Below are 17,356 nucleotides of genomic sequence, written 5' to 3'. Positions count from 1 at the left end.
ACCCATATCTTTTATGTCTCCTGCATTGGCAGGTGGGTTCTTTATACCAGTACCACCTGGGAAGCCCAATATATAGGTTTATTATAGTCCTAATCAGAATATCAACAGATATTTAACATTTTGACAAAGTGCTTCAAAACTTAATTTATAAAAATAAGCAAGAAAAATAAGAAAAATTTTAATAATTATAATGAGAATTCACTGTGCAATTAATGTTATAAGGCTAAAATATTAAATAACCAAAACAATGTGGTACTCATTAAAGAATTTACAAATAGATATCTTAGGCCTGAAATTGACTTTAGAATATACAAAATTAGGAATAATCTAGGATAATCCAATAGGTATATTATTTAAGGAAATGATATATGAAATATAAATATATATATGAGGAAATAAATATATTACGAAGGAAAATTAAGTATTTAGAAAACAGATAGGTCTTCAACTCATAATATGAACAACAAAAAAAACTAATTTCAAATGAAAAGCTGAACGTAAGTAAAAGCCTAAAGACATAAGGGAAAAAAAAAAACAGTTGATCACAGAAAGGAGTACAGTATAAATTGAAAAGCCGTGGAAGTAATCTCCAGGGAGAACAGAGAACTATCTGGCCACATGGAAAATTTTCTGCACATTAAGACACATGATAAACATTTCAAAAATATGATACTTCATTAATATATATACAGAGTATCCCATAGTAGGATAAACATAATTTGCTTAATTATGATTTATAAAGTTAGGTGAAAAGTTATAAAATGTGAAAACATGATCTCAATTTGGGAAAAAAGAAAATAAACCCAGAAAGTCATGAACCAAATGTTAGTAAGAGCACTAAATGGCAGGAGTGCAGGTGATTTTGGACTTCTTTGCTGTGCCTTTCCCTGTTTCCCAAGTTAGCCAAAATTAACTTGCATTGTATTAATCAGGAAAATATGCTAGTTGAGAAAAACAGCATCAAATGATAATGATACGTTACAGTCTTCATTCAGTTCAGTTCAGATCAGTCGCTCAGTCGTGTCCAACTCTTTGTGACCCCATGAATCACAGCACGCCAGGACTCCCTGTCCATCCCCAACTCCCGGAGTTCACTCAAACTCATGTCCATCAAGTCGGTGATGCTATCCAGCCATCTCATTCTCTGTTGTCCCCTTCTCCTCCCACCCACAATCCCTCCCAGCATCACAGTCTTTTCCAGTGAGTAAACTCTTTGCGTGAGGTGGCCAAAGTATTGGAGTTTCAGCTTTAGCATCAGTCCTTCCAATGAACACCCAGGATTGATCTCCTCTAGAATGGACTGGTTGGATCTCCTTGCAGTCCAAGGGACTCTCAAGAGTCTTCTCTAGCACCACAGTTCAAAAGCATCAATTCTTCAGCGATCAGCTTTCTTCACAGTCCAACTCTCACATCCATACATGACCACGGGAAAAAACATAGCCTTGACTAGACAAACCTTGGTTGGCAAACTAATGTCTCTGCTTTTTAATATACTAGCTAGGTTGGTCATAACTTTCCTTCCAAGGAGTAAGCGTCTTTTAATTTCATGGCTGCAATCAGCATCCTCAGTGATTTTGGAGCCCCAAAAAATAAAGTCTGACACTGTTTCCACTGTTACCCCATCTATTTCCCATGAAGTGATGGGACCAGGTGCCATGATCTTTGTTTTCTGAATGTTGAGCTTCAAGCCAACCTTTTCACTCTCCTCTTTCACTTTCATCAAGAGGCTTTTGAGTTCCTCTTCACTTTCTGCCATAAGGGTGGTGTCATCTGCATATCTGAGGTTATTGATATTTCTCCCAGCAATCTTGATTCCAGCTTGTGCTTCTTCCAGCCCAGCATTCCCCATGATGTACTCTGCATAGAAGTTAAATAAGCAGGGTGACAATATACAACCTTGACATACTCCTTTTCCTATTTGGAACCAGTCTGTTATTTCATGTCCAGTTCTAACTGTTGCTTCCTGACCTGCATATAGGTTTCTCAAGAGGCAGGTCAGGTGGTCTGGTATTCCCATCTCTTTCAGAATGTTCCACAGTTTGTTGTGATCCACACAGTCAAAGGCTTTGGCATAGTCAATGAAGCAGAAATAGACGTTTTTCTGGAACTCTCTTGCTTTCTCCATGATCCAGCGGATGTTGGCAATTTGATCTCTGGTGCCTCTGCCTTTTCTAAAACCTGCTTGAACATCTGGAAGTTCACGGTTCACATACTGCTGAAGCCTGGCTTGGAGAATATTGAGCATGACTTTACTAGCGTGTGAGATGAGTGCAATTGTGCGGTAGTTTGAGCATTCTTTGGCATTGCCTTTCTTTGGGATTGGAATGAAGACTGACCTTTTCCAGTCCTGTGGCCACTGCTGAGTTTTCCAAATTTGAATTCATTCAGTTCAGTTCAGTTCAGTTGCTCAGTCGTGTCCAACTCTCCGCGACCCCATGAATCACAGCACGCCAGGCCTCCCTGTCCATCACCAACTCCCGGAGTACACTCAAACTCATGACCACAGAGTCGGTGATGCCATCCAGCCATCTCATTCTTGGTCATCCCCTTCTCCTCCCGCCCCCAACCTTTCCCAGCATCAGAGTCTTTTCCAGTGAGGCAACTCGTTGCATGAGGTGGCCAAAGTATTGCAGTTTCAGCTTTAGCATCAGTCCCTCCAATGAACATCCAGGATTGATCTCCTTTAGAATGGACTGGTTGGATCTCCTTGCAGTCCAAGGGACTCTCAAGAGTCTTCTCCAACACCACAGTTCAAAAGCATCAATGATGCTTTTGAACTGTGGTGTTGAATTCATTAAGACGTCTCAAATAAAGGACAAAGTATGTGATTAAATAATTAACCAAGAGAAAGCACATTGATGAAATATCAATGTATTTTTATCTCTAATAATCAAAGAAATGCACATTCAAACTATGAAGTACCAAGTCTGGTATCTCTCATTGACATTCCACCAGAAAGACTACTCCAGCACATCATTAGTTGAAGTGCAAACTGTTGCAACCTTGTTGGAAAGCATTTTGCCATTATCTGGAGCCTTTAAAAAAGTTCTTCACTTTGACTTAGTAATTTCACTTCTAGGACTCTGTGCTAAAGAAGTAGAGACCTAGGCAATGAAGAGTTAGTTAAATAGAAAAAATTGGGCATCAACAACTGAATGCCCAAAAAGAGGGGAATCAGTAAACCCTCCGAGGGACAACATGACAGATGAGATTCAGACACTGAAATCAAGATTTAAAAACATTTAATGGAGTGGAAACATCTTACTGATAGAATGTTAGGCAAAGAGGCGGGACTGAAAATTGTGTATTAGATATCTGTGCTGCCTGCTAAGTTGCTTCAGTCATTGTCTGTCTCTTTGCAACCCCAAGGACTGTTGCCTGCCAGGCTCCTCTATCCATGGGATTCTCCAGGCAAGAATACTGGAGTGGGTTGGCATTTCCTTCTCCAATTAGGTATCTATACTATGGCCTTAATTTTGCTTGAAATAAACAAAAGTTCCAGTTCTACTGCTCCCCAGCCAGGTGACTTGGACAAAACTTTGTCTCTGAGAAGATGTTTCTCCAACTCTTAAAAGTGAGAGGGGAACATTTGGATTTCTCAATTTTCACTGTTCCAAGACACAGCATATAATAAAAAAGTAACAAACAAATCATAAATAATGCATAACATCTGCATTAATAATTAAAAGATAGAATTTTAGTTGTTAAAATGGCTTTGAATTAAAAATTATTTTTTAATTATTTTTTTATTTAAGTATAGTTGACTTACCATGTTAGTTACAGATGTACAACATAATGACTCAATATTTTTAGAGATTACGTATCATACAAAGTTATGATCAAACATTGACTATATTCCCTGTGCTGTACATTACATCCCTGTGACTTTTTTTTAGTACTTTTTAAAAAAAGTATGGACCGCTTCATGAATTTGTGTGTCAGCCTTGTGCAGGAGACATGTTGATCTTCTCTGTATCATTCCAGTTTTAGTATATGTGCTGACTTGTAACTGCTCGTTTGTTCCTCTTAATTCCCTCCACCTATTTGCCCTAACCTGTACTCTTCTCCCCTGCGGTAGCCACTAGTTTGTTCTCTGTATCTCTGAGTCTGTTTCTGTTTTGTTGTATTTGTTCGTTTGTTTTCATTTTTAGATTTCACATATAAGTGAAAACATACAGTGTTTGTCTAAAAATTCTTTATTTTAAACGAATAATCTAAACAAGTGACATACTTGAGACCTTCCTGACTGCTTAGATAGTGACAATTCATCAGAGATAGACCGTGTGGCTAGAAGTAAGCACGCTCTCTGATCCTCTGTAACTAATTTGATCTGGGCTTGCCTGCCTGAGTCAGGAACACACTTCACCTGTTGTCAGCCATCCCATGACCTGGCATTGGAGAAGTTCTCAGTCAGCAAAGGGTACTTAGTCAAAATCCTAGATCGAAGAGGTGCCCTGGTTGAACCTGCAAGGCTACCTGACTGCTGTTACACTGATGGCACAGCAAAGTCACTTTTTGGAGTTCTTTTTACAAATTTATGCAGTTTCTATGCATAACTCAAAAAGCTCTTGCCGTCCTCTCCGAGATTCAAATAATAACTGAGCATATTTTTTTCACAGCTGCCTGGAGCTTGACCAATCCGTCCCACTGTGAATTTTAGGACCCTGCTGGAGGCACGATGAAAGAATAACCTCTGGCACAGTAAACCAAGTTGAGGTAGGGACTAATTAGCCTGCTGAGTGGCAGAGAAGTAAATCTGAATTTACTCAGACCCCAGCAGTTAGCAAAACTGTAGACCCAGTGAGGCTCACGCTCGACTCTATCATCCAAACTCATTCTGCCTTTGCGGGGAAAAAGGAATACAATCTCATGCCAAAAGCATTTAACTTCTGTGAATTTTATCCACCTCCCTGAGATGGACAAACCAGACTATTAGAGAGGGCTTCAATTCCTCCAGGCAAGCGGATCATAGGCAGAAATACGTTCATCAATGAAATCTGAGTTCGTGTTGTTAATAATAACAAATGAATTGAAGCTTTATTTAGAAATGATGGTAACTTGAACTAACTCCAGTGATATCCAAATTAAACTGTGTTATATGATATTTTAATCCCAGATGTGTCTAGTATGCACTTGGTCACATGTGTTTTTCCCAATGATTTTTTTTTCCATTCTCTGGATTTTCCATAGTCAGTGATATTATATAGTTTAAACCTAAAATGAAGTCATCAAAATAGAGTCTCTCCTTGTTTCTGCCTCCTCCTTAATTCTGAATGGAGCACTCTTACTGTTTTGTTATCAAAATGCAACTGTTCCTACAAAGCAATAAAATTCATAAATGCTAACCGCATTTTGTTATAGCTCTGAACTCATATGCAAATGTAACCAGCCCTCCTGAAGGAGACGTTCCAGTGTTTTTGGACATGGAGCATATTTCTGTGGGGTTGCCCCACAGCAGATCACTCCACGGAGCCAGCAGCAACACCACCACTATATAGATAACGGTACTGGCCAGCCCTGTTTAACCAACAACCCTGCAGGCCTAGCCACCCTGTTTAGGATTATTTTATTTTATGCCTTAAGGGGAGAGGGGAAGGGATGCCAGAGTATGAATCTGTCTCATAGACCCAATGTCATGGAGAAAAAGCAGGGAGAAGACTGGAGCTCCACCCTGTCCCTCTCATCTCATCTCAGCCCCCACAGCTGGCAGGCAGGAGAGAAAAGAACAAACTTCCCGCAGTTTCTCAGAGCTGAAGGGAGCCTCTTCCTGGCAGAGGCAGGAAGACCTCAGAGACCTCGGGGAGGGGCAGCTGTGCCCCCATGAGAAACAGCCTCATGCACCTGAAGTCATCTGTGGTCAGGGACAGTGAACAGTGGCAACTAGGAAACAGAGGAGTAATGGAAGTAAGACCCCCAGCCGCATCAGGGGAGAGCACCATGGAGACTCCTTCAGAATGAAAATGAGCCTAAGAGCTGATATTTGTTGAATTCTTACTGTCTATCAGACACTGTTCTAAGCTCTTCACACGAACAGTCTCATTTACTAGGTGTTACCATTTTGTTGTTGCTGTTTAGTCGCTAAGTCGTACCGGACTGTTTTGTGACCTCATGAACTGTGGCCCTCCAGGTTCCTCTGTCCATAGGATTTTCCAGGCAAGAATACTGGAATGAGTTGCCATTTCCTTCTCCAAGGGATCTTCCCAACCCAGGGATCAAAGCTGAGTCTCCTGCATTAGCAGGCAGATTCTTTATGACTGGGCCACCAGCAAGGCCGAGATGCTACTATCTGTCATCCCTCCCATTTAGGGAATGAGGAAATTTAGGCCCCAGTAGAACAAGTGGAGAAGGCAATGGCAAGCCACTCCAGTACTATTGCCTAGAAAATGGATGGAGGAGCCTGGTAGGCTGCAGTCCGTGGGGTCGCTAAGGGTCGGACACGACTGAGCGACTTCACTTTCACTTTTCACTTTCCACTTTCACACATTGGAGAAGGAGGTGGCAGCCCACTCCAGTGTTCTTGCCTGGAGAATCCCAGGGACGGGGGAGCCTGGTGGGCTTCCGTCTCTGGGGTCACACAGAGTCGGACACGACTGAAGTGACTTAGCAGCAGCAGCAGCAGCAGAACAAGTATTTTGCACAAGATCACACAGATTGCACATGAATAGTGGAGCCAGGTAAACAAATCTAAGCAACCTGGCTCCAGATCCTCATCTTGTAAAAGACTATTACAGAAAACACAGCAGAGTTCTATTTCCTGCACATCCAAGTCGCTGGGCTAAGGTCATACCTAGTGTGCCTTAATGCGGGGTTTAGGTCTTCTCAAACTCCTGTCTCTCTAGCATAGAAGTGACCTTACATGCCAAATCTGAGGCACGACCTTGCTATATAAATAAAATGAGTAAGAGTGGGGCTGTGGGCAAAATGGGATGAAGGGCTGAGATCCTCCTCTTCCACCATCTCCCTCAACTGGCAGAGGCTCCAACCCTCCTGTGACACAACTGGAAAACCAGTATCACTCTGAATTATGAGCTTGAGAGGCAAAAGAAGCACAGCTAGAAAGTCAACAACAGGCAACTAACCCAAAGGAAAAGGAGAAATCACCACCATGCACCCCCCGAGCAGTCCCAGAGGTACCTCACCATCCTGGCTCTGACACGAACCATCTCAAGTTTGAGCATTTGAGGGGCCAGGAAAAGGTGGAATTCAGGGCTGGAGTGGAGACTCAGGAATGAGGCAAATCCAATAAACAGGCAGAGGTGGGAAGCCGAGCCAACCGGGCGCCGGGGCCAGCGGTCTGTGGTGAGTGAGCGGGGCTGCTGGAGGAACAGAGGTGGGAAGCCGAGAGGGAGGCCAGCACAGGGACTGCTCCCAGAGCCGGCGTCCTCTGGCTTCAAGCTGTCCACACACATTACAAGAGACAGAAAGGGCAAGAACTTACCAAGGGCTTTGATACCCATGTTTCTTTTCCTTTTTTTTTTTCGGTGTGGTGGGGCTATAACACACTCCTTCTCCCCCATTCAAATATTGCTTTTTCCTTCCTTACAGTAACATACCACTCAGCCTTAGCAGACACAGAAATGCCTGCTTTGGGGAATCCTAAATAGATGGAACGGGTGAGAGACAGGGAATGGGGGCGGTGGGAGACAGGTCAAAGAAGGAGGGGATGTATGAATACATATATAGTTGATTCGCTTCATTGTGCAGCAGAAAACTAACACAACATTATAAAGCAATTATATCCCCAACAAAGTAAAGAGAGTCCCAGACTGTGGATTTAACCCACTCCAGTACTCTTGCCTGGAAAACCCCATGGACAGGGAAGCCTGGTAGACTACAGTCCATGGAATCGCAAAGAGTCAGACACGACTGAGCAACTTCACTTTCTACCCCGTACTAGGGTTCCCTGATGGCTCAGTTGGTAAAGAATCTGCCTGCAGTGCAAGAGACCTGGGTTCCATCCCTGGGTCGGGAAGAACCCCTCGAGAAGGAAATGGCAACCCACTCCAGTAACCTTGCCTGGGAAATCCCCTGAACAGACGAGCCTGGTGGGCTACAGTCCATGGGGTCACAAGAGTCACACACGACTTAGTGACTAAACCACCACCCCATACTAGCTGTGTAAACCTGGGTAAGTTACCTATCTTCTCAGTGCCTGAGCATCCCCTTCCATGATATATAGATATAAAAGTACCTACCTCATACGGTTGTAGTGAGGATGACAGGGTAATACACGTAGGGTAGTCAGAACAAGTCCCTAGCAAAGTTCAAACTAAATGCTGGCTCTTATTGCTCTCTTACTTTGACAGCTTTCATTTCCCTCTTGACTACTTTGTTTTTCCTCTTTCACACTCTTATTAGTTTCCTATTACTACTGTGACAAATGGCCTCAAATATGTTGTAAACGATACAGATTTGTTATCTTCAGCTCTGGAGGCCAGAAGTCTCAGGTGGGTTGGCAGGGCTGTTTTCCTTCTGGAGGCCCAGCATCTCGAGGCAGCCTAAATCCCTTGGCTCCTGACCCCTTTCTTACATTAGTCCGACCTTCTATGAGGGACTCTGTGATCCTCTTGCCTCCCTCTTATAAGAACCCTCTTGACTAGGTTGAGCCCACTCAGGTAATCTAGCATAATCCCCTCATCTCAAAATCTTTAAAAACATCGGCAAAGTTCCTTTTGTCCTGTTAAGAAACATGTGTACCGGTTATGGGGATTAACACTTGGACAATTTACAGGATCACTGGCATTATTCAACGTACTAGACATATTTTTCCTAAGCCTAAAGTTGCAGACTGGCAAGACTTAGGAAGACCCAGAGGGAAAAGACAATAACATTAGTAGCTAACGTTTTGAACACTGACTATGTGCCTGGCACTATGCAAAGCGCTTTACGTCATTATCTTATTGAGGTCTCAAATGCGTGATGTGTGAGAGTTCAGTAGTATTCAACTCTGTGCAACCCTATGGCCTGTAGCCTGCCAGGATCCTCTGTCCATGGGATTTTCCAGGCAAGAATACTAGAGCGGGTGGCCATGTCCTCCTCCAGAGGATCTTCCCAACCCAGGGATCGAACCTGTGTCTTCTGCGTCTCCTGTACTGCAGGCAGATTCTTTCCTGCTGAGCCATCAGGGAAGCCCTAGGTCTCTGAGCAACTCCGTAAAATTACTATCTTACAGAAAGGTTAACTTCTTATCTAAAGCTGTACAGCTAGTAGATGACAAAGCTTATGTAAAACCAGGTAAATTTGATTCTAGAGCCCTTGCATTTGACCAAGAGTGCCTTGCCCCGACACTTTAAGCTATTATAACTGGAGGCACCATGACCACTAGGACGCTGAAGGCCATGCCATGAGAGGTACACGTGACCCAGGACACAGAGAGACAGGGGTCCTGCAGACCCTAGGCTATAAGGTCCACACAGATGGTAGAGCTTCAGAACATTTTCTTATACTCAAAGGAGAAAGCTTGGGGTTACTAAAGAGTTTCTTCAAATGCAGACTTGAACAAAAAAGCCACGAAGGGACCAGCTAAAGAGGGAAAGTGAAAAGTCTGTTCGTGACCCCAGACCAACCCTGTGATTCTAGTCAACCTCCCCAAAAGAAGAGAGAACCTCACAGTCTCTCCGGGAGAGAATTCCAACCAAGTCAGATTGACTCAGATCCTCCAAAGCCCTACCAGGAAGTTTCAGAACCCTGGCTGGCCACCAGAATGGTCACACCCACAGAACAACAGTCAGTATACACCAGGACCAAACCTTGCCCTACCTTCTGTTCCACAACTGTTATGAGAACCATGTGCCACGGGTTTCAACAAGGGTCCAGCAGTTTTACCAACAGCCACAATGAGCAACTTCTTTTCCTATCAGTTCTTTTCACAGAGAACGGCTAGAAACCAACTGTGATTAGCTAAGGTGGAAAAGGGTAAGCTAAACACTTGCTAAGCATGCCAATTACGGTGGTTCAACTAGCCATAGCATTCCAAAACCTCAGTTGCTAAATAATTTAGCCATAGCCCTATCTGTAATTTTCTAATGAGCCAAGTTCAAGTTATTTGGTTTCACCCCACCAAAAATGAGCCAGTTGTTTGTTTTCGGTGATGAACCTAAGGGTTGATACAGGAAAGCACAGTGGTCAAGGGAACAGAGTCTGGAGCCAGCCAGCTCTGACTGAATCCTGGCCCTGGCACTTTCTCGCTCTGACTTCATGTATGTTACCTAACCTTTTAGTTCCTCAGTTTTCCTGTCTTCAAAGGGGGCATAAAAATAGAAGTCTATATGTCCTTATACAAAATCAGAAGATTTTTGGCTTTGGTAATGGCAAAACAGTACACATGTCATATATTAAATAATGCTGTAGGTGAGATCTATAGCAAACATGTCCATCATTTCCAAAATAAAAAATGTATATATACTTATCAGGTGAGAAAAACTAAGACCACAAGAACCTCATGTCAATTCAGACCAAATTTTGTAGCCGAACTTACAAAAACCAGTTTTGAGAGTTTCTTTTTTTAAATTTTGGAATTGCAGGTAAGGGATAACAGGTCTCTGGCATTTAACATCTAATGCTGTTGTTAGGATTAAATGAATTGACAGATATAAAGTACTTAGAATGCAGTGTTAGCAACAACAACTACTACTATTATTTTTATCTAAATAGACTTAGTAGGGGACTATGAATAGGAAATTGTTAATTTATGACTAAATTTGACTTGGAAATTAGTACTTTGGAGAGTAATAGTCATTATGAATATCCCAGGGCAGATATCTAAGATGATGGACATATTATTTATCTTCATTCTCCAATATGGTAGCAACTAGCAACATATGACAATTAAGTGCTTGAAATGTGACTAATCTCATTTAATTCTAACTTACTAAAGGTAAAGTAAATACCTATGTGACTTGTAGCTACCCTGACTGGACAGCACAGTTATAGAGGGCTGGGTTCCAATAGGCTCATGAAAACCTACAAAGATGAATTACAGCACTGACTTAAAAAAAAATAAAACAAGCCCAAGTCCTGCACCCTGGGAGAAAAGAAGACCACATGATGCTGAAGACGGTTTTCTCTTCCTTTCTAGACCCTGTAGCTGGCCATTCACAAAGTGCATCTTTGATATCTTCTTCTTCCTTCTCGACTCCCCACTTCCCCATCTTCAGCTCTCCGCATAGGAAACCCCACATAATTGGGCCACACGCTTCCCTAAGCCTCCATCAATATCCCTCCGCCTTCTCCAGGAGTACCAGGCTCCCCAGTCACCTGCCCTCGCTTTCCCCAACCAAATTTCCACCTGCTAAGTGCCAAGATCTTAACCAAACATCTAGAGGAAAGCACCTGGATCATACCAGTTCACACTCTAAGCTGTTACTGCTTTTTCTCTCTTTTTCTCTGCTATGCTACTCCTTCAAACTCAAAGCTCTATATGTTGTGCTCCCCCAGACCCCTTCTTCCCTCAAGCACAGTGAGACCAGGCAAAGAAAGCAGGAGCCCAGGCTGAAGCAACTGGTATCCTATACAGGCTGACTGCCACCCAGGTGTGGTATGGCAGGGACTGCCAACACACAGGTGCAGAGAAGCCTCACTCTGTGCAAATATCCCCTCTTGCCCAGGCATGGGAAACATTCCCTGCTCTCTGCTTGAAAAAACAGCAAGCACAATTCTTTTCAACTTTCCATTATTCATTTAAAATTTTGTACGTAACAAATTATACATTAAATGAATTGTTTAAAGTATACAACAAAAGCCCAGAGAAGACTGTAACTTAGAATGGTTGCGAATAGCAAAAGAAAACCAACCACCTTCATTGGAATCCAGCTTCACCACAACCCACTGGAGCATGGAATTTTTAATGACACAGGTCAATCTTGGCGCATATCCAAGGAGCTTATTTTACTAGAAGGACTGGAAGACGGTCCCCTCCAGCTCTTACTTGGTCCCCAGGCCTAGGCCAAAGATGATTATTATGCATGACTCCTGGCTATAAGGAAAATTTCCCCTGTGGGGTTGTAAGTGGAGGACAATTCGAATGGTAAACATTATGCTCTTCTCTGAATCCTCTTCTCCAAAACAGAGATTTGTATTGAAGAACCAAAGCCATAGCACTATTTCCAGAGAGGCTTCTAGGTGCAAACACTGTGCCAAGAAAGCCACAGTGAAGTCCTTCAGTAGGGAAAATGAAACATCTACATAAGCACTTCTCAAAGAATGCTGAGAGGAGAAAAGCCAGGAAGGTAAAATGTTGCAGGCATCAGAGCCTGAGAAAGTTGACTATTTGGGACTGGGGTATGAGAGAAGGTCTTACAGCAGCAACAAAACTGGTTAGGATTTAGAGTGATGAAACGGAGCAGAAAGGGCACTCAGGAAGAGCAAAGGATGTTTTAGACGACAGCACCCCAGGCATTCTTCAGAAAGTATCTGTGAAGAAATGGCTGGATACAGCATCCAGAGATAGTTGACCACCCCTTCTCCCCCAGAGCCAACTGGGCCCTGTAAGTGCATCTATGGGGTCACCTAAATCTACCTCCCAAGACAGGCTCTCAAAAATTCTTCCTGGTGGGTTGCAGCACCCCAGGCCTTGGCTGTGCCCATTCTGACAGGGACCCCACCCTATCCCTGCCAGGGGTTCTTAGAAGAAACACAAGGAAATGCACTAATCCTGCAGGGATCTAAATGACCTAGTGGCAAATTTTGCATGATGTAACCCAAATTAAGAACCATGTGGAAATAAAACTTCCATCAAGTGACTCCTACTTAACATCTATTGAGTGTGCTCCCTCTTTAAAATGACGCTGCTAAATCTTTGAATGATGGATGATGCATCTCTCTTACATTGAATAATTAGTTGAGTCAGTTTTACCAAGTGTCTCATAACTTAAATACAAGGCAAGGGGGGCGGGGGGAACCATAAATTTACACTGTGCATTTAACATCAGCCACAATGGAGGCCTTTTCCTTCTAGGTTATTCATTATCACAGCACTAGAGGACTTTAAGAAAAAAGACGCAGCCATTCTTCTAGTGGCCAGTGAAAGTGAGAAACGGGTCCAAAATTGCATTTTCTAGGACTTGGTGTAGCTAATCTCTCCAGGAACAATCTCTTGAGCACTCTTCCTTGAAATACTGTCACTAGGGACTGCCTCAGAAAGAGTATATTTTTCATCTTTGTACTGCACACACAGAATGCAGTGGAGACCCCAGGCAAACATCTGAAGGGACGAAGGAAGCCCTACCAGGGTGTCCTCCAGCCCATGTGAGGCTGGCTCTCGGTCCCCTCAGGAGTCGCCTGCCTCAGTTTTCCCCTGGAGATGGGGCGGGGGAGGAAGGACACTCTCCCGCCAGGTACAACTGGGTGAGGTTGGCTGCCCTCGGCGGCTCTACTGACTGGTTCAGAGATTACAAGCCCCTCTCCACGCCTCGGGAACCGAGCTCCAGAGTCTCCTCCTCACCTTTCCTCTGCTGGCCGGGCGCGCCGGAGTCCCCAAGTTGCAGCGTCCTTCTGGAACGTGCCTGTCGCTAGCGGCGTCGGGTGTCCCCGCTACTGTGTGTCAGCGGCGGAGCGGATGCCAGGAGCGCGCAGAGCCGGGCAAGTGCCCGGGAGGCAGAGCCCGGGAGGCACAGCCGGGGCGCGCCGCCGCCGCTCCCGCTCGGGGGTCTGCCGCCCCCGCCGCGCGTCCGGCGCGCCGCCCCGTGCGCCCCCGCCCGGCGCCGCTACCTCGCTCCGCGCCCGCCGAGCTCTGCGCGCTGCCCTGACGGCGGCGCGGGCGGCAGCGGGGCCCCCGCCCTGGGCCGGGCTTTCCCAGAACTCGCCCGCCCCGGGTGAGAGGCCGCGAGCGCCGCCGCGGGCCGCCGGGCGGCCGGGGGGAGAGGCCTGAGACGGGCCCGCCCCCCGGGCCGCGGGCCGCGCGGAGAAGGCAGGCGCGAGGGGCGGACCCCGCCGCCACCCCGGCCCTGGACGTCGGCCCGGCGACCCCCGCCCGGCCTCCCAGGGCCGCCCGGCGTCCGGGCCACAGTGGGAGCTGGAGAGAGTGCGGCGGGGTCGCCCGGCTCTGGCCGGAGAGCCGAAACTCGGTCCAACTCGGGCCGCGGGAATTTATAGTCTCACGCCTTCCGCCAGGCACCGTCCCTGCTCGACACACACGCACGGAAACTGAGGCTCTTGAAGGTTAAATCACTTGACCAAGGTTACTCTGGTAAGGGCAGCACCGAGTCTCCACTGTGTTCCGTCATTCATCCAACAACGATTTATTATGGAGCACCACAGTGTGTCCAGTGCTGTGCCAGGCTGCGGAGTTTAGTGACCATCCAAATAGGGACACCCAGGTCTGTGGACTCCAAATCTAGTGTCTTTCGTTGCTGAAGCAGGTAGGAGGTGGTCAGCGCTGCCAGAAACTGCAGTCTCTGCACCCTGGCCGTTGAGGTGGTTTTTATACCCAACTAGCAGGGACGGGGGAGCCTGGTGGGCTTCCGTCTATAGGGTCACACAGAGTCGGACACTACTGAAGTGACTTAGCAGCAGCAGCAGCAGCAGTCAAGAGCGGAGAAGGCAATGGCAAGCCACTCCAGTACTCTTGCTTGGAAAATCCCATGGATGGAGGAGCCTGGTGGGCTGCAGTCCATGGGGTCGCTAAGGGTAGTACACGACTGAGCGACTTCACTTTCACTTTTCACTTTCACACATTGGAGAAGGAAATGGCAACCCACTCCAGTGTTCTTGCCTGGAGAATCCCAGGGACGGGGGAGCCTGGTGGGCTTCCGTCTATGGGGTCACACAGAGTCGGACACGACTGAAGTGACTTAGCAGCAGCAGCAGCAGTCAAGAGAGCCAGAGACCTGGAGAAAAATCGAATTATCACACCCCTCCCCTCCCCTAAATCCCTCTCCCTCTTTACCTGCTTTAATGGACCAACACGTTCCATAGGTATGACCCCTCCTCCTGCCTTCAGTCAAGCCCAGTTCCTGTGGCCCCTACCCCTCCCGTCTGTCCACTCCTTGTACGCCCTCACACCGCAGCCATGTGGGGTCCTTCCTCTTCTGCAACTTTAAACCTGTGCAGAAACCTTCATCCGCTCCCAGCTGCCTTCCAGACTAACTCCCCGTGACTGTAGGAACCCGACATGGTGTTTCTCCCACTCTGAACCTCTACCTGGAAGGGTCCCACCTCCTCCCACACATTTTCCTCCTGCTCAAGTTTGAAAAGTGGCCTCCTATCCTTTGAGCTTCCAGGCGCAGGAGGGGTTGGAGCAAAGAATGCACAGGAGGGTGCAGCGAATAATTCTGCCTTTAAGAAAAGTATGTCAGCCTGGGTCCTTACACTGTTTTGCTGTTTTCTCACCACTAGGATTTTAATGAAAATCAACATTACCTCCTTCCTTGAGAGCTGGTTGTGGAAAGACCTCTGCAGAAGACGGAGGAAAGTGTTTATTCATGAAAAGCTTGAGATTTTAGCACTAGAGGAATAGGAAGTAGTCACTGACCCCAACCCCTGTCCTGCACGGTCTTGAGGAGGTGAATGAGGCTCCAGGAAAAAGGAAGTATTATTGACAATACACAAGGTAGCCTTTTTATTCAATATACAGATTTGGATGGTGGTTTTATAATGCATTTAATGAATTAGTAATATCAAACATCATTAATCACCCGGAGCCCTCAAAGACTTGTCTGTTTAAAAAAAAAAAAATAGGCACACAGGAATTAGATTGTTGCAAACTGATAAATGCACAAGCAGTTAACATGAATCCTCCAAATGAGTCACTTCACTGTTAGTAACCAAGGAAAGTCTAGGTCCGTTAGGCAGGAAAGTTATCTGAGTGTGATAATCAATAACCCCCCATTCCTGGAAAAGGCCGTCCCCAATTTTTTGCAAAGAGATCAGGTCCAGATCAATGTCCTTTGCTCGCCCCCTCCATCCCTCTCTAAATGAGACTGGAGGGAGCCGTGTCCCTGAGGCTGCCTCACCGCATTGGAATGTCTGAGCTAACAGTGCTTCCAGAGGGTTCATTGCTCCTCTGAACAGCACTGCCCAGACTTTCTGGAGATTTTAATTCACTCCCCAACCTCGCCAACAGTTGCACACAAGGTGCCTTTTTTACACCCTGCTCTCTGTTCAGTGAAACACACAGACCATCTCAGGGGAACAATGGCTCCATTCAATACTTTTTCAAAAGTACAGCGTATAACCTCCACACTGTGGGTTGCTGCCAGCCATTATCTGGAGGAAAAAAGACGGTCAGATAAAGTGCTTGTGAATTGGGGGAGCACTGGACAGTTTCCATGGAGAATTCAGTTTCAGTAAACTGAGTTATGCCTCTTTGTATACAAGACCATTTTGCATAGTCAAAAACAACAACAAAAACAAAAGCCCCAAGAAATAATGCTGTGGAAGCTATTTAAATGTAGTGCATCTTTGTTTGAAATTCCAGAAGAAAGCACACATCTCTTTTGAACTTGTTACATAATGGTCTCCATTTGATGGAAATTGATTTAAGTTGTAAACGTTGGGCTAGGGAATTTAAGTTGTAAAATCATTTTAAGAAATGGAATCATGTCCCCACTTTCTTCCTCTCACATCCTGTAATTTTTTATGTGGAGGGGGGTGTCTCTGACTTCATGGTTGTTGCTGCCAGTGGGAGGCCGCAGTCCCCCTACTGCACATATTACAGAAGAAAAGATTGGCCCATTGCCACACTCAACAAGCCAGCCATCAGTTAACCCATTTATAAACAAACCTTAAGGTTGGGAGCTGAGTAGTCAGCACAGGCACAATTGACAAATGTATTGATCTTTGTTCAACAGTAGCTAATTGCTGAGCAGAAGAATTTGCCAACATACTTTTGGGTCAGCTTTGGAAGCCAAGGAAGAACTGAAGGAACAAGGCAGCCCCAAATTTAGGAACTGCCCTTTCCTCTCATTCTAAGTCAATGCATCAGACTGCACAGGGTTTACCAGCTGTCTGCAAATAGGCTAGCGTGTTCAGAGAGTGGACACAGAGCCCCAAACAAGTTTTCCAGAGTTTTCTCATGTGTGAGGGTAGACATACTAAAGAGGTTCGAGGTTGGTGGTAATACCAGCATGTTAGAGCAGTAGGTAGCTCTACTTCTGTGAGGTGATAGGAGTGAGGGTAGAGATTGGTCTCTCAACATGGCCAATATTAGGGGCACAGACCCACGTGGGTCCACTTGAGTTGATAACCTTAATCCACTTCCCAGGTGTGAGTGAGCCCCTGAGCAAGTTGCTTACCTCTTTGTGGATCATTTTCCTCTTCTGTAAAATATACTTACCCTTCACAGTGGTTGTGAGGACTAAGTGAGTTAATCTATGTGAAGCACTTAGATTAAAGAAATAAAACTCAGAACTTAATTTTC

At 45.4% G+C, this 17,356-nt stretch overlaps 1 protein-coding gene and 1 non-coding gene across 4 annotated transcripts in view; both read right to left on the bottom strand.

The window, feature by feature from the left end:
* The window catches only part of PLCE1 (phospholipase C epsilon 1), a 390,353-nt gene extending 376,625 nt beyond the window's left edge, over positions 1–13,728 (bottom strand). For all 3 annotated transcript variants that reach the window (XM_055425048.2, XM_088842145.1, XM_055425050.2), the window contains exon 1: positions 13,442–13,728. The gene's annotated coding sequence lies outside the window, so the exon portion shown is untranslated. The remainder of the gene's footprint in view (positions 1–13,441) is intronic.
* On the bottom strand, positions 3,908–4,015 carry LOC129556024 (U6 spliceosomal RNA). Its single transcript, XR_008685869.2, has one exon. It is a non-coding gene; the product is annotated as a U6 spliceosomal RNA (small nuclear RNA).
* Positions 13,729–17,356: the final 3,628 nt, after the last annotated feature.

The sequence above is a fragment of the Moschus berezovskii genome, chromosome 12, assembly GCF_049115385.1.
Source record: "Moschus berezovskii isolate FMDL1 chromosome 12, NW_MosBer_1.0, whole genome shotgun sequence".
NCBI lineage: Eukaryota > Metazoa > Chordata > Mammalia > Artiodactyla > Moschidae > Moschus > Moschus berezovskii.
The sequence above is the reverse complement of the archived record's forward strand: the minus strand, read 5'-3'. Positions and strand labels throughout refer to the sequence as shown.